This window comes from Motacilla alba, chromosome 1 (genome assembly GCF_015832195.1).
Source record: "Motacilla alba alba isolate MOTALB_02 chromosome 1, Motacilla_alba_V1.0_pri, whole genome shotgun sequence".
Classification (NCBI taxonomy): Eukaryota; Metazoa; Chordata; class Aves; order Passeriformes; family Motacillidae; genus Motacilla; species Motacilla alba.
This window is the reverse complement of record NC_052016.1, coordinates 19,372,147-19,399,505: the sequence shown is the minus strand read 5'-3', so window position 1 is coordinate 19,399,505 and position 27,359 is coordinate 19,372,147. Positions and strand designations below refer to the sequence as shown.

General features: G+C 37.7%; 1 protein-coding gene across 2 annotated transcripts in view; it reads right to left on the bottom strand.

The window, feature by feature from the left end:
* LOC119704257 overlaps positions 1-13,228 on the bottom strand; it is a 279,500-nt gene extending 266,272 nt beyond the window's left edge. Inside the window, exons 1-2 of one of the 2 annotated variants that reach the window (XR_005257894.1) lie at positions 12,911-13,228; positions 12,366-12,656 (exon numbers count right to left, since the gene is read on the bottom strand). The gene's annotated coding sequence lies outside the window, so the exon portion shown is untranslated. Of the gene's footprint in view, positions 1-12,365 lie in introns of both variants that reach the window. The other variant, XR_005257893.1, reaches the window with a different exon arrangement.
* Positions 13,229-27,359: the final 14,131 nt, after the last annotated feature.

The following is a 27,359-nucleotide window of genomic DNA, read 5'->3' as shown; positions in this document are numbered from 1 at the left end:
TTGAGGTGCTGCTATAAAGATTACATACAGCCACGTAACAGCTGAGAAAATGAGCTTGTTTTTCTAAATAGCACTTCCCAGCATTCTCACAAGTGGTACTGAAGCTTCCTGTCTCATTGGGCCAGGCAAATCCAACAGCTAATTCAGCAAAATGCACTGGTTTCTCCCTCCTAACAGATGTCTGTTGTGTGTTACTGTAATAAACAGTCACTGAATACATTTGAGGTTACCACACAAATGGAACTACTTTTTCAAACATCACTGTGAGGCAGAGAGTTGACAAGAGAGTTTAAAACAAAACTGAGGTAATCCCTGGTAGTGTTCAAGGCCAGGCAGGATGGGGCTCTGAGCAGCCTGGTCTAGTGGAAGGTGCCCCAGCCCATGGCAGGGGGTTGGAATGAGATGATTTTTAAGGTCTCTTCCAATGTAAACCATTCTGGGATTCTTTGATAATTCCTTTAAAGAATGTTTCATTTTCCAAGGTCCCAAGAGTCCCAAATTTGGACAGAAGGGATGCAACTGAATCATTATTCAGAGAAACAGGAGTTGGAATAGATATTAGTGAATACCAAATATATGTTAATTCTTTCAATAAAGTTAAACACAAAGCTTATTTTTTATCATGCAAGTGTGGTCTGTGCAACCAGCGGAAGTCCTTTAGGTCCTTTAAAGTGTTTTATCCACATAAAGTGGCAAAGCACACCACTAGAATAGCACATTCACTCATTATTTTTCAGAGATTCTAGATGTGGTATTTTATCAGGATTTCTAGCATCTGGCCAAAAATACACAGGATAAGCAACAGCTTAAGCTGTCTATCAGGGTTAAGTAGAAAAAAAAAGAAACATTCAGGTTATCTATGCAGCAAGGAATATTGCAACTTATGAAGGGGGGGGTAAATTATAGAAGCTGGAGGCACGCTTCTGTCTGGAAAACAAGAAAGGAGTGGGAATTCTTGCAAGTTTAAAATGTAGAACTAGCTCAACAGAAGTTAACTCAGGTACTGGAGAAAACTTGTAACACTGAGATTTCCATATGGAAAGAGGTTGCTGATACTTCAAATTATCAGGTCAAAGAGATGGAATAAACCCCCCCACCAAGCCCTTTCAAACTGACTTGTGACAAAATCCTCTTTCTTTTAAACATTTCCTTGGAGCCCACTTAGATTGTTTCATATTAAGTAAACAATTCACAGGACCTTTGCCTGCAGTAAATACACTTTTTCCTGAGCTGTCTTGCTGCCTGTTGCTTACTAGATGCACTTAGCTCTATGATTCTGCATGAATTTACATCATACAAGGCTTTATTTTCAGGGATTATCCCAGTGAAAAAGGAATCTGAGTATGCTCCTATATTTCCTGATTGGTGCTCCATTTTTTCACCAATGAGTGAATTACCTCAAGAAAACCAATCTGAAAAGTTGCTTGAGCTCCCTTGAGAATTCATCTAATTCCCTTAAACTGGATGGGAAGGGCATGATCAAAGTGAAAATGCACACTGAGAGACTTGCTGAAATGATCCACCAATAGGGAGGACAGAACTAATGGACTGAATTGTTTCAAGTACAATGGGAAATAAACTTGCTATTATCAAAGTTCAAAATATGCTGAATACAAAGAAGAGAGAGAGCAAATTGTCTAGTTCACTAGCTGTACATAAAAGTTGGAAAAGAGCTGATAAATTGAATATCTCAAAAGGTAATCTCTTAAAAATCAGTCCTGTATTTTCCATTCCCTCCTTTCCCAATGTGGTAAAGGATGTCTTTGTTTATGACTAGTTGTATTCTTCAAAGTAATGCTCTCTATATATCTGTACCACTTTTTCAGAGTGCACTTGACTAACATAGATCAAAAAATAGAAGAGTTCAGATAAACAGAGAGATCTTTGATTACAGGTGATTCTGTGTCCTTCAGCACTGTGAGTCAAACATCCTTGATTTACATCCTTGAACTTAGGAAAAGTGTTTATTAACTTTTATTGTAGTGTATTTTTAAGAGACTTTGAATAGAACAAAATAACACCACTTATAGGGACAAATTATTAACATGATTGTGGAGAAGAATCTACATGTTCTTGTACAATGTTAAAGTTGAACAACCAGAAAATGTCCACATTTTAAAGTAATAAAGTCGGATTTATGTACTGAAACTGAGAGAGTTTGCTGTAACATAAATATTTAGACTGTATGGAGACCTGATAGCAACCCTGGAGTATCTGAAGGGGTCTACAGGAAAGGTGGAGAGGGGCTTCATCAGGGGCTTCAGCAGTGGGTCTGAAATGAAAAATATAAAATTTCAGCTAAATATTAGGAAGAAATTCTTCCCTGTGGGGGTGGTGAAGCACTGGCACAGGTTGCCCAGAGCAGCTGTGGCTGTCCCATCCCTGGAAGTGCTCAAGGCCAGGTTGGATGGTGCTGGCGCTTTGAGCAACCAGGGATAGTGGAAGATGTCCCTGCCTGTGGCAGGGGGTTTCAAACTCCACGAGTTTTAAGATCCATTCCAACCCTTAACATCCTGTTCTTAACACACTGCACTGCATTACTTTTATTTCTTTTTTACTTCTCTTTTTTTTTTTTTTCTTTTGGACAGGATTTTTGTCTAAATAATTGTTGAGCGACAATACAAGCTCCTGATTCCTTTAGGTGTGCAGTGATGTCAAGATATTGCTCTGATTGCTACAATGAATATCAAGATTAAAATAATTGCATTGGTAGGAAGGCATGAGGAGTTGAAAGTTACAAAGACCTCTTTGAAAAATATTAATAAGTCACACTAATAACGAGCAGTACAGGTAGCAGGAACTATTCAAAGAAATGAGAGAAAAGGAATAATGTATCTACTAGGTAGAGAGCCTAACCATTAGGGTTTTGAGGCAACTGGTTGTAAGGTGCACAAAGTTTGTACCCAGCTCTCTCTTAGAGACATATTTTAGTGAGGACATATATTTCTGTATTCCACAGACAGTGGCATAAAAGAAACAATGCTAAAAAGAGGCTGAGCAGGTAAATTAAAGAAGGAAGGAAATATTGTCATTTAGGCCACACACAGAACTCTAATGACACAATGTCTCACATACCCACTGCTCCCAACACCTGATCATGTGCAGCTGGAGACCTCTGACTTCAGACAAGGGACAGGGATCAGAGTGACTGCTCAGTCATTGTTTGGGCTGGCATTCCAGGCTGTCTCCACACCCTGTCATAGCTGTGGTTCTAAAAGACCGTCTGCCAGAAGCACCAAGTAAAGTAGGCAGAGTTTTGGAAATAACATTCTTTACCACATTTCTCCAACTACTGTGCCCATTTCCCTTGACAGCACTGTAGGTGTGACTTGCAGTGTGTGAACCCCTGGACGCTCCCCTGGCCCCTGCCCTGGGCTCTGAACAAACATGCAGCACAGGAAGGCAAGTTTTGCCTCAAATATCTCACAGCATCTACACAGGCCAATAAGGAGCAGGTGATCATCATTGTCCCCTGCAGGGAAAATGACTGATAATGCAATAAAATCCCAGACTGTCTCAGATATGTATTAGAATGGCACAGGAAAATGCAGTTGTGGGGCAGGACTTTATGTAGTCAGTTAAGTCAAATTTTTTTAGAAAAGACACAAATATAGTTTCACATATATGCCAGAAAATGAAAATGCATACTCAAATTATGTAACTCTATCAACATAATGATCACATCAACATTCATGTTGATGTTGGTTTCCAAATTTGGATTGGAAGGAGAACCAGACTGTCTTCAAAAAGAATTCACGAAACAATTTGAAAATGCAATTATTATAATTATTTACAATGACACAGTGTTGAGTATTTAGAAACATCTCCACAGAAACATTAAACCCCAGAATTTTCCAGACCTCTCTGATCATTGTTACCTTCTAAAAATTGTGGCAACTACACTTAGCATTTTGTTGGTTTTCAGTGACTTAAGTGGAGATACATTTTGTTACAAAACATGAACAGATTGTCATTCCTTATATCCTTGTTTTCAGCTTTAAGTAGTGCTTGGGTGTTGTTTACAATGTAATTTTTTTTTCAGCATGGCAATCATCATTATTATAGTCTTAATTCTATGCCCATATTTTGCAGAATAAGAAACAAAGGGAAATAATTTCAGTTTTGTAGACCAATTAAAGCAGCTGGTTTAACAATGAGAGTTTTCACTAAAAATATGTACTTAGCCCATTCTGCTTGGACAGTAAATCTACATCATTGTCAAGATTTTGCATGTATTACCATGAATTATGTGTTAATAACTTAAAGATCCAAAGCATTATAACTGCCTCTCACTAAAAGTCTTTCACTAATTGAAGTAATCTACAGGAAACAGCCATAGAATATAAATTTCCTGGGAGAAATTAATGGGAACCTAAGAAGAAGCTATTTTACACACACAGTGGTTGTTTCATAGGTATTTGATGGGCAGGCTTTAGGAAAAGTCAGCATCCCCAATACAGAAGCCTGTTGAAAATTCTCAACATAAGAAATTTTTACATAGCAAGTTGTATGGATTTTGGATTTTCTTTCATTGCCAAGATGGTCAAAGTATGGCAAATTAAAGAATGGGACATTCCAAAAGGATTTAAAAATGCAGAAATATTTCAGCTTTGCTGATAAATTGTAAACACCTCTGAACATTCAAGAACCAAAATATCTTGTTTTAATTGACATCAGTGATTCCACTTTATTTTATGCACCATCAAAATTCCCTAAAAAGAACAATTTAGTGGCGAGCTGTTTTTGGTTTCCTGCATATACCATCTGCTCAACTGTATTTTATTTATTATAGCTAAAGTCAATTGATTCCTGAAGATGGCACTAAGGAAAATTTAAATGTATGCCTAAGAGAAAAAACTAAGGTCATACAAACACAGTGATACTCCCCTGCTATAACTTCCTAGTCTGCAGCAATTCACATGTCAGAGATTTCCTGAGTTAGAGGTAATATCAATGTGTTTAACAGTTCTTCACAGGTTTTTTCATCTACAAATTTGACTGAACACTCTTTGAAGAAAGGAAATTTTTGGAAAAAAGATCATTTTTGTAGCCAGGAGTATCCTAAGGTGAAATTTTCTATTGTATACATACAGACTTTTTGTGCATGTGTAAAATATATCTCCTGTTCCTTGTTTTGATCATGGATCATAAAGGAGAACACAAGCTCAACTGCTCTTCTGATAATATGACATACTAAAATAGAACTTTCTATGTGCACTTTTGTCTGTCCAGATTAAAGTTTCTATTAGATGATTTTTTAATTTGTTTTGAGAAGACTTGACCTGGGATGAAATATAATTTTTCCATTCCATACCTGCGTTACACTCAAAAACTTTTGGTAACAAACATCACACAAAGCTATCTCAGGTTTTACAGAAACAGCAATTTTTATTGCACAACTATAAATTCCCCACCCACTCTACCAGGTGTAAAACATCACAAATTCTACAGACTAGATCCGAGGCATTAAAATGGTCACAAATCAACTACAGTGTATTTTTCAGGACAGGTCTTCTAGGTTTGTCCTCATACCAACACTAGTAGAACCAAACACCACTCCACCTTCCCTGGAAAGCCCAAAATGTTTTAAATATGTTTCTTATCGCCACTAGGCCTCTCTTCAAAGCATGACAGCCCCATAATCTGTGTCTCTTTTTTGATGTATATAAAAGAATAATCCCTCAGATTTCTTAGTGGCTGGGCAAAATTTAATCCCAAGGATCAAGCAGGAGAAGGCAAGCCTGGCTTCCTTGCTACAACCCCATATTAGAGGTCAGTCATCCTCATGTTGCTACCTTAGCCCAAAGCTTCTTGTTCCTCTCAGAGACCTGCAAACTACCAACAGAAGAACAGATCTGGAGACAAAAATATTAATTTATCTTTGCTGTGAACAAGAAGACTTGATTACACTTCTGAGATACTGAGCAGGTTATGATCAGGGCATTTTTCTATTTCCATACATACTTAAACTTGTTTCCAGCTATGAAAACATTAAACATCAAGAATTCAACTAGTGTAAAAACAGCTTTTGATATGTTTAGCAATAGATTTCAAAACAATGACATTATACTCATAGCTACTTGCAGCACAGTTAAGTTCCTTAGTGGTTCAGTGCCAGCTTTCTGCCATCAAAGTTAATGTCCTCCACTTTTTTCTTCTAAGTAAAATTCTGCACAAATTGTATCCTCTGCTAGAACTGGGACATTACCAGCCAAAATAGAAAGTCTTTGCATGTCATATAAAATATTTATAAAATGTAGGATTTGTGAAGAAAATTCCTCCTCATTTCAACCACTTTGATGCTAGATTGGAATTGCAAGACTGAGGGTTACTTTTTGACTTTCAAGATAATTTTGGCTTTTGCGACCCTCTGTTTAGCCATTTTGGATACATACTGCACAACGCAGAGCCATCTGGTGAAATTGAATTTATCTCAGCTACATGAGGTATCTACCCTACTAATTAGCTGGCTGCAAAGGTAAGTTAGTTCATGCTTTGTTAACAAAGCAAGTCTGCTTCCACTACCAAGGTAACTTGGTCCATGTTGCAGCTGATAGTTAATAAGAACTGTACCCTTCTTTCCATGCTTCTTTGGTCTGCTTTCTGTGGTTACAAATTGTCTGAGTTACCTGAGTATTACCTGAATATTTTTTAATAATTATCTTGCCAATCTAAGGGGGTTTTTAAAATGTCTATGTCATTGGCCGTTTTGGACTTCTTCATTCATGTTAAAACTCCAACTCTCCTTGATGCAGCCATCCAGCCTATGAATTTGGCAAAGATATTTCTCTACTTTTGTCCTTCAGAGACAGCTTCCATTGCTCCATGAACTCAAATGAGGTCACATACATAAGCTGTCATAAATCATGGTACTCTTCTATGATTTTCACTTCACTCAGTGTGACTTTTTTAATCTTTCTAAAGACAGTTTCCAAAAACATTACGTGATAGTTTTCATAACAAATTCTTAGAGCTTAATTTTATAATTGCTGGATAGTGACACAGAGCTCAAGCTCCCTTGGTGAAAACAGTTGCCTTAAATTTATTACATTAAGGATTTTTTTATAAAAAGTTGTTTTCTCCTTTCACTTAAATGCAGGAATAAAATGGAAAACTAGGTGCATTAATAAAACATGCCTAGATTCCAAAATTTCCACTAAAAACAATACAGCACTGACATGTAACATGAAAAATGAAACAACTGCATGAAGAAATAAAAACACAACCCCAGAAGTCAGCAGTTTGCTGCCTTGCACATCAAAGCCCCTGTCTGAGGGCCTTCAGGGTGACGTAGTGCAGCAGGCACTGCTCACCTCCCCTCCCAGCAGCCACCAGGAAAATAAAGACATTTCAGGGCAGCATTTAGGCCAAGAAAGAGCCCCTTTTCTGATGCCGTTAAAATATTGTAGGACTGTCCTTGAACAACTGATGACTCCCATATCTATATTCACTAATCTTTCTGTACTTGCTTCCAGAAAACAGTTTTGGGTCCCTTCCAGGCTTTTTCTCATACAGAGAAGAGCCATCACACTCCATTTCCCACAACCTAATTTAAAGTGAGAAAAGCTGGTGTCACAGTAAAATAGCAACTGACCTTGTTTACCCAAGATCATATTTTGATTCAATATTAAAGTACCCCATAAATAAGTTCTTTCCTACACAGTCTTAGACAAGTATGTATCTCAGTAATGTAGAATATTTATATGCCCAAGTGAAATATATATACACCTATATATAAGTATTTCTAGATTTTTGGACAAAACTCAGCAATGCAGACATTCTTATAAGATTTCTACCATTTCTACCCTTTTCCTGTAGACTGTAAAAGAAGCCAGATAGCTCAATATCCTTTGCCTTTAGATAAATATATACAGGGTATTTTAGTCTTGATTTATATGGAGTATTGAAGCCAATTCAGCATTGCGTGTTGCAGAAAGAGCAGATGTGCAGCCCTTTTAAAGGGTAGCAGTGTCACTGATTCCTTAGAGCATGTTCTGAGTTTGGCTGGGGTAGAGCTCATTTCCTTCATTCTGGCTGGTGTGGGGCTGTGTTTTGGATTTGTGATGGAAACAGTGTTATCAACTGTTTTTGCTATCACTGAGCAGTGATCAGAGAGTCAGGGCCTTTTCTGTCTCTCACATGACCCCACCTGTGAGTGGGCTAGGCGTGCACAAGGAGTTGGGAGCTGATCCCAACTGACCAAAGGGATATCCCAGATCATACGGAGTCATTTTCTGCTGACAAACCTGGGGGAAGAAGGCGGGAGGGAAGGATGTTCAGAGTGATGATATTTGTCTTTCCAAGTCACCATTACACATGATGGAGCCCTGCTTTCCCGGAAGTGATGAAGACCTGCCTGCCATGGGAAGCAGTGAAAGGATTCCTTGTTTTGTTTTACTTGTGTGTGTTTTTTATTACCTATAACTGCCTTTACCTCAGCCACAATATTTCTCACTTTTACACTTCTGATTCTCTCCCCCATCCCACTGGTTGGGGGGTGAGCAAGCATCAGTGTGGTGCTTGGATGCCGGCTGGGGTTAAACCATGACAGTGTGTTTTCCTAGAATTGTCACCCTTAATTCTAAAAAAATTATTTAATGAAACCAGTTGTTTAAATATTGACTATTTGAGAAAAGAGGAACCTTCTCATAAAGTACAAAAAATTGATATTACATAAAAATTAACATACAGTAATTCACTATTAAGTTAACATACAGTAATTCACTATTAAATTAACATACAGTAATTCACTATTAGTGTCACCTCTGCTGTCCAGTCTCATTGTTTTCCTTATAAATTTTATAGCTTGAATTGTCAAAACTAGGTTGCTTATACACTAAGCCACGGCAGAAAACAAATTTAAATGTCCATATCCTCTTCATGTAAATATCCTACTTGGAAACATCAGCTATTGAAATAATAGCTTTTTGAAAGGCGAAGTCTGTGGAATGGACTTTTTGTTAGAACTTTCATCAGAAAGCCGAAAACTACCACAGAAGAACAGACTCAAGTACAATGTATTTGTTCACAGAAGTAGAAAAGAAATGCATCATAATTTCCAGGGGCTGTTATTTTCTGGCTCATCCTTCAGAATGACATAACTCCTAAGTAGTTTGAACTATGGCAAATACCATTTTCTGCTTAGTCTGTTTTCTCATGTCAGAGTTCAGCTGTCATGAAGGTGATTTGCCTTCCTGTGATTCATCAAATCATTATTTTTTTGTATTGTTTTTCCTATTGATCCCTATTACTGAATCTTAATAACTGTATGGAGGATGTTCTTCAATGGAGCATCAATGGCCTAGGAAGCTCTCTTCCTCTCTTCTAGATGGAACGAGTCAGGAAGTAAGATGCAGACACCAACCTGGTTGTCTTATTTGCAATTTTATCTTATTTCTAAGCCACATTACTGTGGAATTCCCCTGTTTATTTTAAAAATTCTGATCTTTTTGTATAGTATTTTCAATATGACTGATTATTCAGGTGTTGAGGGTCTTCCCTCTAAGAAGATTCTTTAAAAGTCAGCCACCAGGTGAGCCCTATTTGATTATCATTCCTATAATCTCTGAAGAACTTCAGTTCCCAAATATTAGCACTTTTGATTTGCAGCCAGGTTACAGACTTTACTTCTGTCTTCCAGAAGGTAAAACAAGAGGTGATGATAACAAGAAGAGCCTCCCCTGCTATAAACACCTCAGCAATACTGAAATAAACATGTCTTGGGTAGAATTATTTGCTGCAGTTGTATTGCTGCTGTTCAATGAAAAATATGTAAGCTTCAGGATGAGATAAACATGCTAAATCAAATTTTGCTTCTTTCTCTCCCCAGTACTTCCCCTCTCTCTTCCCTAAATCAAAAATGACAAATTTGTTATCTTTAACAGGAATGGTCAAACAGTTTGTACAGAACAGAAAACATCATGTCTCTACATGCTTACACAAAAAGAATATCTGTAAAAATAGGATCTCAGGATATTTTGCTTGTGTTTTAGGGGTGATATTTATGTGAACAAAAGAAAATTGTAGGCCCTGGGGCTGGTGTATCTGCTACATATGGCAGCAGTGCACACACTATAGCTGAAAGACTTGCACAAATCTGGGGTTTCTTTCTCTGCCCTAAGCAGCTGTTTTCCCTCACCTTTAGATGCCCTGCAGAGCTTTAACCAACAGATACAACTCATGTTGTATGAACACAACTTGTGTTTTCAGATGTTGCATTTCTGAGATTTCCTACTTCATTATGAAGTGTTCCTATTTTCTACATGTCTTGATCTGTTTTGGTATCTGTTTTTTCATTCACTACTGACACTGTATCTTGTTGAATGCATTAAATCAGGTAAAATTCTCAACCTGGGAAATGCAACTCCAGTCCCAGCAGACACCATCCCATCAACATCCTAGTTAGAAAATTACCTTGTCAGCAAGGCAAACACCAGATTTTTAATACTGCACTAATCATCACCTAAGTCAAAAACATAAGACGGATTCAATATTATCAAAAATCACAGAATAGCCACAGCTTCTATTTTCTTCTCCTCTGCCTCCCTTAGCCAGTCCAAATGTCCTCACAGCCTGGATTTCAGCACATGGCACATTCAACACACTTTTGACGAATTCCTGTTAATGTCCAGCTTTTCTGCTTTAGTATTCCTGCTCCCAAGAAAACCAAATTTATAACATGAGGGGAGGCTTCATATTTCTGGCACATACAGTTGTGCAGATGTTATTCCTTAAGGAAGACTATCTTGATTGCCTCTGTGAATAATGGCTACAGGATGGCAAGAAGCCAACAGTTCTCTTAGAGCAGAAGGTATAAAACCACTCTCCTACTGAAAGAAGGCCCCCAGTAGGATAATATATTATTACGCATGATTCAAATTACAGGATCTGCAGCAGGGGAGCCAGTGGCTGAATCAGGACAGCCGCACGCAGAATACTGATGATGGGATGATGGAATGCATCATGCATTGAAAGAGCTATGGTTTAGTGCTTAAATCCTCTGTATTTTCAAAGTGACTAGAAGGAACAATATATAATTGAAGCACCGTAAACAAATTGTAGATTATTGTGTGTGAGGAGAGGGGAAGTTATCATGTTGTAACAAAAATTCTATTTTGGGCTACTTCTTAAAATAAAATTTTGCTCTCTATGAAAGACTTGACATCTTGAAGCCCACTAGCAACAGATATAGCTTTAATTTAATAACACAATATTGAATTTGTCTCTCATCTGATTCTGTTTTGGCTATTAGAATACTGAAGAGCAAAACCTTGCCTCACTAGATTATGCAGTCTGAAATCTCTGCATTCCACAGTATCCTGAGCTGATTTTAAATTGTTCGCACAACAAATTACTTTACCCACAAAGAACTAAATCCAAATGTTCAACACAATGTTGGCTTGCCCAAATGTTTTCCACTTATAATTGAACACATCTCAAGAAAATGTGCACATTTATTATTAAAGAAAAAAAAAAACCCCAAAACATTCGAACCCCCCACACCAAACGTATTTCCTAATATGAAAAGCTGGCTAGATCAGAGTGTTTCAACCTACAATCTAATATTTTCTGTGCAGATTAAGCACATTCTAAACAAAAATTCTATATTTCGCTTTGCTGCAACATACCCTGAAGCAGTATGCAAGCTCTCCCTTGACTTCCTTTCATACTGGCTCTTGTATTCAGTTATTCTGGTAAATGGATGCAAATCAGGTGCATTGTGTCGAGGTGGAAGGAAGGGGGTGAAATTTGTTCAGAAATTATCTCAGTTCTATTCATTAATAAAATGACAACTTGGCTGAAAGTGGTGAAGAATGAAATATAACAGTACTGAACTTTACTCAGTTGTAACAGATGCATGTAAGAACCTTTCGAGAAAGCCAGATATGTAAAACGGCCACAGCGAAATTATTTCTGAAGCATTAGAATAAGTACTTAGACCGTGATGGCAGCTAAAGATGCAAACCCAATGCTGCAGCAACACCCTTTTTTACCTTCCAAGACACTTAAAGGCAATCTCAGGCTATAACTGGAGGAAGCAGTACCACATTAAGTAAGGACTACGAGGAAGTAAACATACATGAAAGAAAAATATATGCACAATATTAACAATTAAAGACACTTTTAAAGGTTTTATGGGGCCAACAGAAAAAAAAATGGAACAATGCCCATGGTTACCTGCAGAGACAGCACACAGTTAAAAAAAAATCAAGAAATTGTAGCCATCGTTTTGCATAGCGATTCAAATTATGCTGGCAGAATAATTAATGGAGGACCTAATCTCTGTGAGGGAAAAAAAAAAAAGAAAAGAAAAAAGGCTACGTTAAACAAAGTTCATTACGGCATGATGTAAATGAGTTTCTCACCAGTGATGTCACTGATTGGCTGGGATGTAGAGCTGGTTTCGAACAGTGCAGCATGGCCGGATTGGCTGCTAGCTCTTCTGGTTACTGCCTGCTTGGGCAGCGGTCGAACCAGACTCTTTCTGTCTCTCTTGTTGTTGTTTGAAGCAAATCTTGTTCAGCCCAGCTGTGTCTCCATAGTAGTGGCACCCTAAGAGAGTCTCCCTCCTGCTTCCCACAGCTCATCTGTAAGGCGGTCGCTGCTGTGAAATACCAGCCTTTGGCACGGAGCCCAGACTGCGTTGTTAGATCCGTCTATAATACAGAAAAGAATTTTTTTTAAAGCAGTTCTTTCACCGAATTACATCCTAAGAAGGATTAATAAGCACTAAATTGCAACTGATTTGTGGACTTTTAAATTATGTAGCTAGCACGCTTTCTGAAATAAAATATTATCTGACTTGCAATAGTATAGCATCATCGGTTTAAAAAAAAAGAAAAAAAGGAAAAAAAAAAGGAAAAAAATGAAAGAAAGGAAGAAAGACAAGCAACAACTCTTCTTTGTTTACCTTGATTACAAAAAAAAATAATTCTTCCTTTTTTCCCCTAGGATGGTAACTGATATCTTGATGCTACGCAAGAATATTTTAAACTATTGCCAGTTTTCTATTTACATCCAAGTCACTATTTTCAGGTTAAGGCAAGGGATCTTAATTAGCATTCTCTTTAACTATGCAAACTGAGACAGGGCATGAAAGAAAAATGCTGTATGGAAGAGACAGAGACACCGAGGAAGAAGACAAAAAAAAAAAAATCTGTGCAGCTTTTACAGTTCAGCTGTCTGACCCCCTGCAAAAAGAATGCAGTCATATCAACTTTGCCAGACAATGGAGTACCTACAGGCTTTCCTCTAGACAAGTCCTTTATAACCAGTCAGTATTATGTGCTGCAGACAGTGGCCAATCGCTAAGCTGCTTTCTACAGCAGTGACACAATAGGTGCACTGGCCACACTGTCCTCCTAGCCTCCGACAGCGGTGTAGGTTCATTTTTTGTATGCTGGAATATGCATATGTCTTAAATGTTCCCACTGTATGGGGAAAAAAACCCACCAGCAGCCTAAGCTTGCTTTGTTTTGCTATAATTACATCAGCCTAATTACTGCAGCCGAGCCGCAGAGCCACTGCTCAGAGCGGCGCATAGGCATGCACGTCATATAAATATGCATGAGCACGCCTGCTTATTTAAATACAAAAATGCATCAATTGCTGGTGGTGCCTTTTTGGTTTTGTTTTCTTCATGTCCTTCCTCCCCCCTCCAACACCCATTGCTGATAAACCAAGTGAGTTAAGGACGCCTAGCAAATACGGTCACCATTTTTCTCCCTTTATGTATCCAAACTTTTATTCGTTCCGTTCTAATTGCAAGCATTCAGTAGGAGCTAAAAAAGAGGAAAAAAAAACTCAAATGCAAATGAGTGTCAGTTAGTAAGGGAAGGGTATTGCAGACCTAGGGCATTTTTCTCCCTTGTCACTACCCATCAGAGAAAGCGCCTGTAAATGAATCTGTGAGCACTCCATCATAGCCAGGCATCAGATGCCCAGTCCCTATTAAAGCCCAATGATCCCCCAGCATGTGCACACACCCAGCTTGTGTGTTTGGGTCCTCTGTAATTACTACAGCTCTCCTAACTGTACCTGAATCCGCTCATATAGTCCAAAGATTAAATCATCACTATCCACGCATTAGCAGACATAATTGGGCACATTCTATAGTGGGAATCGCCATGCTAATTTTTCTGATTTTATGCATGGGATTTACATATTCATGAAGAGAATAGCTGTTATGACCGCCGACAGAGCAACATGAAAGGAAAAGACACCATTCTTCAGCACACAGAGTATACAAAATCTAGAGGGAAAAGATGCAGCATATGGCGACAAGGAGGAGAAGTTGTTTGGCTTTCGAGGGTTATTTTCTTTCCTATTTATAAATTCTGGGTAGACGGCTTACAAAAAGCATGTAAGTATTCTAATCACGAAGGCAAAGTAAATCTGTGTTGTTAGTAATCAGCCACTGGTAGATGAAATAAAATCATTTTCCAGTTGGTGCCCAATGTTCTGCAAGTTTTGCCTTTGCATTAGAGACCATTATCAGTTTAAGAATGCTTAGAACATGTTCATCTAGGAGTGCACAAAAATACTGATGAATCAGAAAGGAATAGAAATTCCAGTTGATATTTTAAAAATTTTGATTTCCTATTCTAATGCCTACTTTCAATTAGGCAATGACACCTCTCCAGAAAAGCTGCTATTTTTCGTGACCAGAGGTGGTTTTAACCCAACTTATTAGAACTGCATGTTTTCCAAATCTGACAAAATATATCTGAGTGTCTTTCAGATTCCATTGTTTTTAAAGAAAAAAAAACAATAGAGGAAAGATAATTCAGGCAGAGTTGTAAACATAGTGTACCTTGATTTGTAAAACAATTTCATATAAATAAACACATATGCATACTGTAACCCTGTTCCTTTTATGCATTTAATATAATCATTTCTTAAATTTTTTTTTATCTCTTAGGTATCTGACACTCAAAACAGCCCAAATTTCCTTATAACATCCAGATAACAATACCTACAGATGCCTGCTTTCCCCTACATCTTCCTACATTTGATAAAGATAATACTACAGATAGCAAGGTGAAAAAAATTTTTTTACAAGGAGAATTTTAATGCAATGGCCATGTTTGTCAGGCCTGGTTGTATATAATTTTTCACAAAATATTCTATTCAGTACTTCTCAAAAGAACAAAAAAGAAAGGTTTTTTTCTAATTTACATTTATATACTATACATTTCTTTGAATTACAGCCCATCAATGCAGTCATGCAGTAACATTTTTGTAGTGACAGAAATTATATTGTATATTGCATTATAAAAATTACTTTAAAGCTGATTGATATTTTATAATATTTTATTATTAATTCAAATAGCAATGTTGAAATTATATTTTAAAATAAGCTCAAGAAACTGCTTTTGATTCTCTAAAGTAGATTTAAAAGAAATAAGCAAAAGAAGCACTAAAAAAAATAAACTCAGCAATATTAACTAAAACATGGTTCTCCACCCAGATCATTGTTACTGTCTCTGTCAAAACAAAAAGCTATCAACAATAACCTTCTTTGTGTTTGTCTTTACCTAAAAGTCAAACTTCAGCAACTGTAAATCTGTGAGCTAATTATTAATTTCCCCCTTTAATTGTCTGCCATAAATATCTGGGTTATGACATCATACAGCACAAAAATAAGCTTCACTGCTAAAAGGGAAGCCTTTAGACAGCAGAATGGTGATATAATTCTTATGGTACGACCCTTTTAAAAACCTTAGCATGGCCTCTATTCAAAAACCCCACTCCATAATGTCAAGTACATTAGTGCTAATTTGAAGATTTTGTTAGAGGATAATATCAGAAAACTTCAAGTATTCATGGAAAAATTTGAGGCAGGTTTTCTAAGGAAAATATGTAATTTTATGTTCTGTGTTCACTGAGAGAGAAAAATGATTCTGTTTCTTGTTTGTAGCAATGACCCTGATAAATTTCAAGTGCTCTATTGAAAAAAATAAAATCACGTACCTCTAAACATGGGCAGATTTTTTATCTTCTTTTATAATCTTTACTGCACTGAATTTTTTAACCTCATTCCAGCAGAGGAAACAAAAGTAAAATTAAGAAATTTCAGCAAAAATTATCTGATTAATTATATCTGGCATAAAATGAAATTTGACAATAGTTTAAAAATACATCTATGTTCAGAATAAGGTTTCTTATTCTAAAAAAGCATCACCTGTCACATCAGTTTTCCACCCTCTCCTATAATTTCAATTGCTGTTTTCTTTACAAATGATCACCTTTTGCTCTGCATTTTCATTGCATGCAATGCTATTAGCCTCAGCCCTTTATTCAAGCTCTTATAAATTCCCCGAATATACAGTGCTATGTCAACAGTATTAATTATGATGATATTTGGCGTATTTATTTGCTACATCTTCCCACTTCTGAATTATGGCCCAAATTTTCAAGCAACACTCAGGCTCTGACCTCCGTGTTTAAACTCTGGTCGTGCTATGGGCTTCACTCCCCAAATTGCCACAGAACTAAAATTTCAGATCTTGAATAAGCAGGTAGTCTGACTTGCAGAACTGCCAGAAACCTGCAGCTCACTTAGACACTGCAGGAGCTCCCATTAACTGGACTGCGTTAATACGATGCAGATGTCAAATATTTTGCTTTCATAAGGGGGTCTGATACAAATATTGACCTGATCTTTTTCATTTTAGTAACTCCAACAATCCCAAATGCTCTGATGATGAAATAGAGCTTTCCAGGCTTGGGCTTGTAATCTTCTGTGGAAAAGCAAAAACAGCTTAAGAGGTAAAAAATGTAGCATTCAAGATTAGTTACTTAAATTTGGGGCAACACGAGAATAGCAGTAGGATGATGTAAAATACCAAGTTTGTAAAAAAAGTGTTCATAAGAAAAATTAGTTATGATTTAATATCTGGATTACAAGAAGTGCTAAAAACTTGGAAATTCATTGTCCAGGGCCTAGCCAGTTTAGCTGTAAATACTCTGGTATTAGAGCGCCAATAGAGAAACACAGATTAAAGTTCTTCACTCAAGGATTTACACTATTATATTTTTCATGGTAATATTCAGCCAAACATTCCTACATGGGAATACTGATAGTATTTTTTATCCCATTTTTTAATTTAGATTTTCCTGGAAATTTTTTTGGGCTACACATAATAAGTAAAGAGCCTATGCTTTTAAAAACTTGATTAATAAAATATGTAAAAATGTGTTATTTTGGGGTAGATTCATAACCTGTATGCATGCAGTACTTAGTCTATTATTTTGGGAATTTTCCTAATTTTAAAATATTATTATTCATTTATTATTTAAATTAATGGATGTAAAGATGACTGAGCCTTTCAAGTGTCACTAAGGAATCACATTCAGGAATTTTTTTCATGAATCTATTCTAAAAATGCATAAAAAATGTTTACCTAAAGTCCTTGTCACTTAAAAGCATTTTCTATTCTAGAGAAAAACTCATCTTCATTTACCTCTTGAAGAAACTTATCTTCGGGTTATGTTAACCCTAATTTCCTACTTGGTTGCATCTTATTCTTATTCAGAATTCATCCTTTCCTCAGGCTGTACTTAGTCCTCCTAAAGAGCTAAAATTGAATTATACGCTTGCGACAGTAATTTAATTAAACTGATTGTGGAAGCATGTAAACACACGATTAAGAGTCTATTTCTCCGCAGTGGCTCTGGTGCTGTAAGCACTTCTAACTTCCAGTACCCCACCCACCATAAACCTAATTTCACTTACTGTCTTCCATTTATTTGGGAACAGGATACTCTGGGTGACGCTACATGAGCTGTATTTGACCTGTTGTATGTTCAGCCTACATAGACAACAGCCTACCATAAGCTGTGGCTGTTACTGAGTTAGCTGAACTAAATTGCTGATTTTGACATACTTTTTCTCCTTTTTATTGCACATCCAATAAGTAAACCTCAATAAATGATCATTTCCAAGAGCAAATACTCTGGGGTTTATCATTTGATACAAGCTCCAAAGCAACCCCATGCTAAATTATGGATCTCCTTTCACATGTTGTTTCATCACAAGATGAGTAAGAGGCTCTATCTGAAGGCTGGGAAATGCTACGATACTGTTAAATATTTGAATTATCAGGACCCAGAGACAAAGGTAATAATTTTCCATTGTATTTGCCTCTTTATTACTGAGGAGGTAGCAGTGCTGGGCAGAGGACTGAACACACCCACCTGCATCAAGGAGGATTTTTGTCATATTAAAAAGATGCACCTAGGACACACTTGGATTTTCTTAATTTACACTGAACTTGAGAGTCTACCTTTAATGGAGTGTATTTTGAGTAATCTTTTAGCACATCACAGTGGTCAAACACAATGCCCATGCTACGCAGCTGTACTCCACTTATTTGCCAACTGTTTTGTAACCTCAGGTTAATTCTCCTCAAATACAGAAAACAAACACTGTATTTGAAATAAAACTCAAAGTTAGGAAGTCCTTTAAGTACAAAATGTCTAAACACATGTCTAAGGACAAGATGTCAAAAACAAGATGACAGCCCTCTCAGACCACATGTGAACTCTCTCAGGGAGGCAATGTCAGTCTGGGCTACTGGGGCCACTGATGAAAGCAGCAAAACAATGAAGGATAGCTGCTGACAGGTACCTCTGATCTGCTGTTACACGCTGAAGTTCCATCACCCTCCTGAAAACACAGAAAACCTCCATCCATTAGAAAATAACACATGCATTGCACCTTACAAGCCAGCAATCACAGTAGGGTTTGGTAGTCTGGTTCAGTGTTAAAAAACTTAATGCCCCCTGGCCTCCCAGGATGGGGGACCATGACTCCTCTGTGGTGACTGCCCAACATAGGGAAAAGGCATGGATACCTACCAGTGTTTAAAATTTAAAGTTTTAAAATACTGAATGTCATCCTCAGAATTTACCTCACCTTTCTGACAAAACTCGTCAAGGAACAGTCAAAAGGGAAAAAATAACATGCAAAAGTTTACAGGTCAAGATAAAGACACATCACTTACCAGTTCTCACCACTGGAAAAAGAGAGTTGGCTTGGAGAAAATTTAAGTCACTGCCAATCCCCAGTGCATAGAGGGGATGAGGAATAGGGACTCTGGTCAGTCTGTAACAGCTCTTCTCTGCTGCTCCTTCCACTTCACACTCTTCCTGTTCCCCTGCTCCACTGAGATCTTTTGCCCAGGCTGCAGCCCTTCAGGATAGACCTGCTCCTGTGTGACCAGTCTAAAGGCTGAAGTACTTTCAGGAAATATCCACCAGCTCCAGTGTGGGTTCTCCAGATTCCTGATCCACAATATTCTCTCCAGTGGCTGCAGGGAAATTGCTGCTCCAGCATGTTGTCTTCAGGGGCTGCAGCGGATCCCTGCAGGGACACCTAGCGTAACCACTCTCCCTGCTCCTACTCTCCCCTCAGGGCTCTTAGGGCTGTTTCCCCTCACCAACAGACAGGTTCTGCCCTCCTGTACCCAGGCTGTCCCCATCATGGCCATGGGGCTCAGCTGGGCTGCTGGGATGGCTGGAACTGCTGCCCAGCCAGTCCTGAGACACCTGTGCCCAGCGTACGTTGTTCCTGCTTTCTACACTGAAGTATGCCAGCAGTTCATGTCCATTTGTCCTCAACTGTCTCTGTGTTTAAATGAGCACATGCAGAGAGAACACTCACAGCTTGCCCATTAAAAGTAGAAAGCTGAAGAAGTGCTGCTGTGAAGTAGCTACAGTGCACATGGCTTTTCACCCCAAGCACAGGTTTCTCTACAGTAACTCAGTTTTCCACAGACAGGTATCCTCATCCAGCCTTCAAGCCAAAACACATATAAAGAACATTTTCTGTCCAGTAGTTAAACTCCATGTGCACACAGATACAAGAAACCCTTGCTGCTGTTTCACCTCCACAAAGCTGGAGATGTAGACAAAAAAACTCTGACAACAACAGCTCAAAACCTTGCTGCCTTTGGCTTCTCTGGCAGTAAGTAGCTGAGGTGATAGAAGAGATTACAACCTCCAGTTATGAACCTGCAACACAGGAGCAGAGACAGCCCTTTGAAAGCAGAACCAGTAGAACAGTCAGCAGCTGCTCTCCCTGGGCCCAAAATTCTGTGCATGGACAAGCTCCACAGACTTCTGACTCCTTCAAACAAGTGTGCTGCTGAGGAAAGGAATAACAGGTAAAATAACGCCTACTTTAAGTGGCAATGGACAAAAAATGCTGACCATCTCATAGCCACATACATAGCCATGGGAATATACAGAGGAGGGCACCTAAACTCTTCCTTTATACCAATGAGAAAATTTTCATACCCATTATAATAGGTGTTCTCCCTCTGCATAATTCTTAGGAATCAGCACCAGTCCTCAATCAAAGAACCCTATGTATTACTTTAATAACTAGGATTAATAAATTATAGGTTTCCTAGTATAAATAAGTGTGTATTCAGCACAAGCTGCTGTTTGAAATCTATTGATAGCTAGAGGAAGGATTTGGATTGTTCCCAAGTCAAACTGTGCTCTCTGCATAACAGCAACCTTCCTCACAATGTTCATTGTCCCAGTCTGCATCACAGCCTGCTCCTTCATTTAACAAACCTAGGTGATTCTGAAATCCTTGGCAAGTCTATAGTTGACAAAATTAGTACACAATGATCCTCACATATAACACACAAGGCACATAAGAAATGCCCTTTCTTTGCCATAGTTTTTAAATTATAGACTCTCACACCAAACAAAAGATGTTTCTACAAGGACTTTCATAATTGCACAGTTATGTCACTCAGAAGGCAGTGTCTCTATTAACTCTTGCCTTGTTCATTTGCTGTGCTTCAAGAGACCTCTTGGCCCTCTATTTGAAACAGCAGTGGGAGAGAGAGGGTAGGAGGAGAAGTCCTAATGAATACATGCTCAAGGAAACATTCAGGGATTTCACTGTGGGATTCCCATTAGTATCAGTGGGGAATGTTTGGGAATTTAGCTACGCAACACTGAAAACATGCATCTCAGTGTTGGGAGGAGCACAAAACTGATCTGAATTTGTTTTTACCCCTATGTCTCCAGCCAGGGAGGTTAATAAAAGGTTTAAAAAGAAGCAGTGGCAGGATAGAGGTTCAGATATGATGGCAATGCTACCTGTCCTGCTGGGCTCTCAGGTGTATTCACATGTCACTTCATGCCATCACTGTACACTTGGCAAAATGCAGGCATAGAAATATGGGCAACATACACTTTGTCAGCCTGCCCAGAACATTGAAGCAAGAAAAACACCAGAGAACTTCACATGGTAGGATTAAGTTTCATTTTCTACCAATTATAACATTCATATCTAGAAAGATATTTCTGAAAAAGATACTTCTGAGGAAAAATTATGAAGCACCTCATAAAAATCTAGAAAATTCAGGGGAAAAAACCTCATGTTATTTGTATTCTTTTGAACACCTCACAAATGAACTTTTAGCTAGCAATTTGTTAGAAAATCTTAATTAACAAGGAGTTTTATGTTAAGAATTCTACTTCTACCACTATTCAAAGCACCAGTTTGTAATTTAGTACAGAAAAAATCAAAAACTAGTAATCTTCAATACATATATGATATAAATATCTACGTCTTATAACAATTTCACCTAAGGACTGATATATCTGGAGTACTGCCTCTGCAAACAAATAGACTTTCAGACATGAAATCCACACAGACAATATGAACACACAAAGAACCCTTAAGTAATGACCAAAGGAACAAGATGCACATGAGGTGTACAAAGGGGCTGTGGAGTTGAAACACATCATTCCAAGTACAAATGGGCTGAATACATCATCCCAAGTTAAAATCAGAGCATTAAACTAATGTGTGCTGTGTTGCTGTGCAATGTCTGAGCCTTTGGCTTGCTGCAGTAAGTGAACCCCTTTATATGGGATTCTTTACTTCAGGAATGACATGGAATTGACTGTGCTGCCTGTTCTCTGGCCCATATGCTGACACTGCAGCACTTTTTTCCTCCCTTAGAGAAGATTGATATTAAAAATCCTCACATTCTTAAGCGTAATCACCTAGAAAAGATTATCACGTACCAGGGTCTTGTTCTGTTTGGCAGAACAGTACTGAGATCTGTCCTATGGCCAAAAAGGAATTATCTTACTTCCTAAATCAACACAAGTCTTCCATATACCTTCTGTTAAAAATATAATGATGAGAAACACAGCACATTCTTTCCATATAAGCAACACAGAGATTTGAATGTGTTTACTCTCTTGCAATGGAGGGAAAAAATTCTCAAGAGCTCTGATCCACTTGGCCCTCTGTTTCCATCTTTTCTATTTTAACTCTGCTTTTCAGAGGCTGAAGAGGTTTTGACTCTGGCCTCTAACTGGGGAGGACCAAACTTGATTTTCCAGAAACGAGAAGTTTTCACCCTCCTTGATACAACTGTTCTATAGGAATAATATTTGCAATAATTCAAATGACATCCCGTGGCCTTTGACAAGCTATATCACGGTAGCATTAAATAAGTGATACTGATACCACTGATGCTTCCAGGTGTCTTGTTTTTCTGCAGGTTTTTGAGCATTTACACAAAGACACTTTCCAACTAATAACAAATGCTAAACCCACTGAGGAGTTCCAGATTTATGCTTTTTTTTACTGTTTTTTTTGTTGTTACTGTTGTTTTGTTTTGGGTTTTCTTTTTGTTTTGTTGGGGTTTTTGTTTGTTTGTTTGGGTGGTTTTTGTTTTGTGGTTTGTTTGGGGATTTTGTTTTGTTTTTGTTTGGGGGTTTCTTTGCTGTTGGTGCAGTAAACCAAAACTAATAATTTCCATTAATATCTCTCATCTCACTAGCAATCTCCATGACACAGAATATTTAGTTTTAGGACTAAGATTCAATGTACTTCCAGATAAAAATATCAGCAATGATAGTATTTATACACAGCAACAAGAAACACACTAGTTTATGTGCAAGGAACGCATTAGAGTTGGACTGAAAAAGCTCCAGTGGGTATTGCTGTCAGGGAAAGGTACATGCTTTCTCATGTGGGTTATGCATGGACACTGAGACAGTAAATGATAAGATTTGCTTCAGAAGCACATGAATAAAAAATAATGTTTCAAAATGATTGATCCCAGATTGTTCCTATATATGATATTCCAAATGCAAGGAATATTGTCTCAAATTCTGGAACTTGAAGTAATAACTTTTTTTTTTTTTTTTTTCCAAGAAGCACTCCAGCTGCTTGGTTTTCTCCTTTCCTCCCACACACTGCACTCAATGTACCAGAAACTCTTTTTGTTTTACTGTGGAAGGTGGGTAAAGGAGAAAGGCAATTTTACACCTCCCTTTCAATACTTAGTACCAGACATCAAGTCATACTTCAAACCCAAGTGTGCCTGGTTAAAACCAGTCCAGAAAGCTCCCTTACGTGATAAATTTTTCCTATGTGCAGGAAAACAGAGCAACTCCACATGATAAATGCAAATAAAGCAATGGACAGCAGTCAAATCTTGCAAAACCTTGACACAAAAAAAAGCGAACATGTTCCCTTAATTATTGTCAGATGATATGTATGGCATATATGTCATCTGTTGTCTTATGCACACATCTCCAAAGGAACGCTGTGCAGCTTTTTGGTGTGGAAATTTACACAGCCCAGCTTCAAAACACCTCCTGTCTCACATGGCCACAAACCATGTCCTCTCAAGTGTCACATCCCATTGCCCCGACACTGTTTGGAAAGCTACACCCTGCTGTTTGCGAACACCCAACAAGGGACTACTTCATCTTTGTTTTCTCATGCTGAAAAGTCAACGCTGACTTCAAAACTGAAACAGTTGGTCTCTTGTTCACTGAAAATTTGATCAGGTGTTCCTCCATTGAAGCAGTTCAGATTACATTTCTAACAAATACCACAAGCAGCAAAATGCTTTCACCTATTAAATCCTTTACATAAGAGTTGAAAGTAACTCAAACCAGCTGAAGTGAAGTGCAAGGTACATGGATAGTGTCGCTATTCTTGTTGCTACATTTTTATTGTGCTGTTGATAACAGATGACACCCACTGGAACATGATTCTTTATTATTTTTTGAACTCTGAATAGTGTCACAGTTTCAAGTGCTGCATTAAATTCTGAGAGTTTTCATTATAACACTCTAACAAATCAGGAAATATGATGAGAAGGTATAACACTCAACTTTTCCTGACATGGACGGTCTAATAGGGACACAGAATTGCTTTCACTTAAAATGGAAATGAAAGGCAAAAACCCTAGCCTAGATCTATCTTGTGCTGCAATAATAATTGCCTATATCCACCATATTACCCATATCACAGTGTAGCATAAATGGTCCAGTAAAGTGCTGGGTGAACCATATTGTCTGCAAATGGTTGTACCTGCCAGTCATGTTATTAGAAGGTTAATAAAAAAGCATATCCAACCATTTCATAAGATCACCACAAAGAGAAGGATTGTTTTGTCCCAAATAACTCTGTACACACAGGACAGAGCAAATGAACAATCCTTCCTTCCTTCTCCCTGTCCCCTGCAAAAAAAACATTTTACTTGAAAACCTGTTGAGGTTACTGCTTCACATACATTAATGCAGCTAGATGACTGAAAACAAGTGCACACATCTGCTAATAAAATCTTCTGGACAGAGCTGGAAACAAGAAAAAGGTTTTCAGATAGGAATAGAGGCACCCAGCTGGGAGAACAAGTCTCAGCAAGAAAGGGGAGGCAGTACAGCTCCCTCACTCTGTGCCAGTGGAGCTGATGGGCTGCAGTGGAGCCCAGAAAGAGGATGTAAAAGAAAAAAAGGGGAAGAGACTCCAAATGAAAAGGAAAGCTGCATGGAATTCAGTCTTCCAGAGAAGAGGGGGGAAAGGATTAAAATTAAATGAAATGCACAACTTGTTCTAAACTTGTGGAGTACATTTTCCTCAGGGACTGGTAACATACTCTGCAGCCCCACAAAGCTCAGTGATCAACTCTGTGTTTATCCAGGACCCTATGCACAACAGGACCTTGGCCTCTGGATACTGCAGAAATATAAAAAGTTATTAAAAAAAAAAAAAAAAAGAGTAATGGAAGGTGGGACCAATTCCCTGAAAATGGAAAGAAATGGAGAAGGTTAAACTACAAGCAGCAGAAGCTGGACTTAAGTTCAGTGAAGTGCATGATAATTGATGTCCATACTACTGCCACTAGATCAGTTTAAAGACTGCAGCACAATTCTGAGCTCAGGACAAATTCACCTGACAGAATATCAAATACTGATGTAAAGTATATTATAAAGAAACCAACAACATCAGCAAAGTTTCATACATAGAGAGAGAATTGATCTATGAGCAATACCGCAGAAAAAAATTAAAGGATAAATTATGTTTTTCTCCAGGCGGAGAGTTACATATGCCTCAGAAAATTGTTTTTTTGTGAGTTTGTTATTGTTTTAAAGCAATAAAGATAAATTGAAAAAGTAAATAAAAAATATTTTAAGCTCATTTCCAAATAATGCCTGTCTCAATGGCATCACCATTTTCCAATTGGTTTGTCTTTTTAAGAGGACTAGAAGGCTCTGAATACTGAAAATACTAAAAATTCACTCTTTAGATCTCAGAGTTGTATTTATTAGGACTGAACAGAAAACTCAGATCTATAAGCCTTCATATCTTCCCTGTCCTTTTTATCTCCATCACTCATTCTGTGTTGGAAAAAGCTCATTAGAGTTTTGTTTTCCATAACCCATGGCAATCCATCAAAATCCATGTTCTGAAAATGTTTCAGTTTATATCCCAAGTACTTCCTAAATGGGCAAGTTAATTTCAGTAAATCCTATATTTTTTTCAAAGAAAGAAACCCCACATACAATGAAAACAAACAAACAAAAAAAATCTTGAACATCAACACAAAAAACCAGAACAACCCAAACAATCAGGAAGCACTAACCAGAAAACAAACTGCAAATAGTCTGGACCTAGCTGACATTTACATTGCTCTCATACTCTTCATATATTCCTCCTTCTTACTTCTTTTTATGCATCACTTTTTTTTTTTTTTTTTTTTTTTGTTCTCATAACACTTCCTGAAGAACTAGAAAAATAGTTATTTGCACTCTTAAAATGCTGATGTCCTTCTATTAGGAGTTTCTCTTTTCTCTGTGTTTTCATTATTTAGTTTCAAGTCATAGTCTCCAATGTAGGACTACTGAATACATTTTAGATTATTTATTTATTTTTATTTTTGGAACCAGCAACCATTTGTGGAAGAAGATTTTAAGAACTGTGCTGTTACTTCCCCTTCATAAGGCTACTGTCCAATAGTGAATTCCTAAATGAGAATCCTCCCTACTGATAATAATTTTTTTATCTTATTCTACAAAATTAAATTGACTGCTTCATGCCAGAGATAGGAAATAAGTATTTTACTGTCAATTAATTGAAAGTCTATCTGACACTGGTTCATGCTTCATTAACACATGCCAGTCCACTACCAAAGATTGAAAACTTCTTCAGAGAAAAGTCCTCCTTTATAAATTTTGAAATGTTGACCGCACTTCTATATCTTATTTTAAAATTGTTATGTCATAGAAAATAGAGTAAGGTCCCCTCCTAAATTCCTTTTCTTTTGATTCTATTGAGTTACAACTCTGATCAGTAGTAACAAAAGATACGGGACAGTTTGTACAATCCTTGAGGATTTGCACGTCATCAGAGCTTGTTCTTATTCACATTTTATCTAGGCTTGTAGGAATTAGCTGTACCTGACGGACAACTTTTCCCTTGGTGTGGCTATGAAATTCTTCATATACTAATTACATCTGCATTTATAAAAAAATCTCTGCTGATTTTTCATCTGGTTCATAGAAAAGCTGTTTCCTATTCCTTTATTCAACAGTCACCATAGCTGTAAGACATTCATCTGTTCCTTGAGAGCTAGTGAGTTTGTCTTCAAGCAAAGAACACACAGATCAACCTATATAAAATACAGTGTTTATCCACTTTGTGCAAAATATATGCTATGTTCTACTGATATTACTTAGGGAAAAAATTGCCAGCCTAGATGTGATGCTTTAGTTCTATCACTCAAGACACTTCCACGTGTTTGGAAACAACTAAGAGGGTTAGAATACCTTGAGCTCTGATACTGGTGAAGTTTTGCTTGCTCAAAGAGCTCTTTGCAACTTTTTAGCCCCAGGGAACACTAAAGAAGTTTCAGCTATTGTTTGACAGAATATAGGTTTGAGACAAGACATCTGCAACAATGCCCTAACCTCCTTCTCCATCCCCAGCTGCACAAATCTCTCAAAGAGAAGTAAAATAAACAGTTGAAAAGGCACTGCCAATCAGCAAAGCAATATTCAGAGGTATTTTCAGGAGTCCT